Consider the following 3,054-nt stretch of genomic DNA (forward strand, 5'->3'; position numbering starts at 1 on the left):
ATGCACCTGAAAAAATCTTGGAACCTGAGTAAACGTTTAACACGTATCTGTGCTAGCTCCTTTGGCATTGTTATTACCGAAAATAACATTGCAATTTTTTTTCAAATTAGCCAATTTTTTCACAGCTCCAGCAAATCAACTTCAATTTTTCATTCGAATAAACCTTATTATAAAGATTACCCCTTCATCATCGATACCGGAGAACCGTTTATATTCCATCACATTAGTAGTAAACTTACAAACAACTTTGTTGAACTTGATTTTCTAAAAAATTATTATATTTATCAAAACTCCATCATGTGTTCATTCGCATCTTATAACGAGAATTGTCATACAAATTACTGGGAATCAGCAATCAGTATGTTGACTCTCGCAGTTTTTCTACATCAACAGTTATATGTATACATATAACCTTTATCTCTTAGAATTATGATTTTTCCATTCTGAAATTCTGAAAGTCACCCAGTCTACGAATCAATATTTCAAATTTTGGAAAGCTGAATGAAGCAGCAAAAATCGTAAACGACCCTAAACAGCCAAAAAAAAAATATTTGATGATAAAGAATGGAGTGTTGGAAAAACTCAATAGAAAATTGGTACTGGAAAATGAATTGAGCAAAACCATGAAGAAGATTGTGAACAAATCACAAAAACTAAGCATGTACTTAACGAATCCAGATGATTCAGTATCTGCTGAAACCTTTAAACGGATATCTTGCTCCTACTTATTCTAAATCCTTGCGGACAAATTTCTTCATCATCTTCTGATCTTAAATATTTTAGAAATTCTAAGATATCATCGTATCTTCCGTTATAAATGTCTTCGATATTCCTGAGGATACATTCACAACTATTCTTGTCCAAAATTATTTATCTCTTAGTGCTATCTATATTACAACATAAAAGAAACTGTTTTAAGTTTCTATACTCTGTAACAATCGAGTTTAAATTATGAATGATTTCCTAGAGAAGTGTTGGGAATTGAAGCATGAGTTAGTATAATATAATGACACTTGACCAACGTGATTATATTACAGTAAGTCATGCTGGAAGTTCTATTGGAACATGATGATTCACAGATCATAACGTCATCATGTGCCATGTTACATAACTCTTTCATTTTACTTAACTTCTGAACATATCAAGAAAATGTATTCTTGATGGTTCTATCTTCCGTGATGTTGATAAATTGAAAATCAAATCGTGCTATCACGTTCCTTCCTACTTAGAACATTATAATCATTCGAAACTCTATATCTACGAATTCTGGACCATTATTCGCTTGACTTAAAGTCGAGAAGCGAAAACAAAAGTATGAAACTCCAAAATATAAGGGGGAATATAAGGCTCGATAACAACACATAAATTACAAACCGTGTATATCAATGTTTATCGCAACATAAAGACACGAGAGAATTAAAAACATTATAACCCCAAGGGCGAAGTAGAAGAAAACAGATTCCTCCGGTGGTAATTGGAAAAGGAGAATGATTGTTGCGATAGTTAGGATAAGAACAAGAATTAGAACTGGATTAAGCATTTTCACAATCTTTAGAATGTATGGACTAAGAAAGAAAGTATAGGAATGTTGAGAATAATGGAATGGAAGAGCTTAATTTATAATGGAAATATCATACAGAGTAATCGAGGCAGATCACCGTATTTAATTATAGAGATCTTAATTTCCTTATTCACTGAAGAATCAAATCTTATATAGATTTCGAAGATTTTCTTTAAATCCCTTGAATTCATGAATTCAAACGTGACTACGTCAAAAGTAAAGACGAATATCTATTACCTTATCTTAATCTTTTGTGATAGTTTCACTCATACGCTTTGAGTAATCGAATCGTTTTATCCAAATTATTCAATGGTGATTAAACTCTATTTATCAACTCATATTCATCATGAAAACATTTTTATTGTTAGTCATGACCACCTTACTCAAATTTCGGGACGAAATTTCTTTAACGGGTAGGTACTGTGACGACCCGGAAATTTCCGGCCAAACTTAAACCTAATTCTTATATGTTTTCGACACGATAAGCAAAGTATGTAACGGTGAGTCTCAGTATTTTTGAACTGTTTACATGGATAACATTTGACCTTTGACTATTTTCGACGATTCACGAACAATGGTTTGTAAATAAATATATATAAATATATAAAGAGTCTCTATTCAGTAAATGTTATTAAAAAAATATAATATTAAATAACTAATAAATGGTAATATATTATATGCTATATTGTTATCATTAATTCTAATAATATTATTATTAATATTAATATTAGTATTTGTATCATTAATATTAATATATCAAGTATGAAATTTGATAAGTAGAAGTTGTTATATCATTATTGTTAATATTATTATTATCAATAAAATTAAAAGTTTTTATAACTAATAATAATGTTAGTACCATTAATGATATTAATATTTTTATGATCATTATTAATTCAGTGTTAGATGTGTTATTATTATTATCAATAAACAATATATAACTATGGAAATTGATATATATATATATATATATATATATATATATATATATATATATATATATATATATATATATATATATATATATATATATAAATTGATATATTATTAGTATTATTGTTATTAATAATATTATTGTTATACATTAATTAATATCATTATCATTAGTAACAATATTATTATTAATACTATTATATTTGCTTTACTATTAGTTATAATATTAAGAGTATTATTATTATATTTTGATTCATAAAGAAGATTAATTAAAATCTATAAATATAAATATATCAAGATAAGAGATATACAATTATGATATTTGATATATATAAATTATCATTATTATTATTATTATTAGTAGAAAATAATATATTTTATTATTATTAACATTAATAATATCATTATTATTATTATTATTATTATGTATTATTATTAAAATAATAATTATTATTATTAATATATTATTAATTATTAATATTTATTATATACATCATAAAATCAAGAGAATGGAACTGAATCTGTTAATTTCAACAATCAACTGTGATGAATTTTTGGAA

The sequence above is a fragment of the Rutidosis leptorrhynchoides genome, chromosome 5, assembly GCF_046630445.1.
Source record: "Rutidosis leptorrhynchoides isolate AG116_Rl617_1_P2 chromosome 5, CSIRO_AGI_Rlap_v1, whole genome shotgun sequence".
NCBI classification, from domain to species: Eukaryota; Viridiplantae; Streptophyta; class Magnoliopsida; order Asterales; family Asteraceae; genus Rutidosis; species Rutidosis leptorrhynchoides.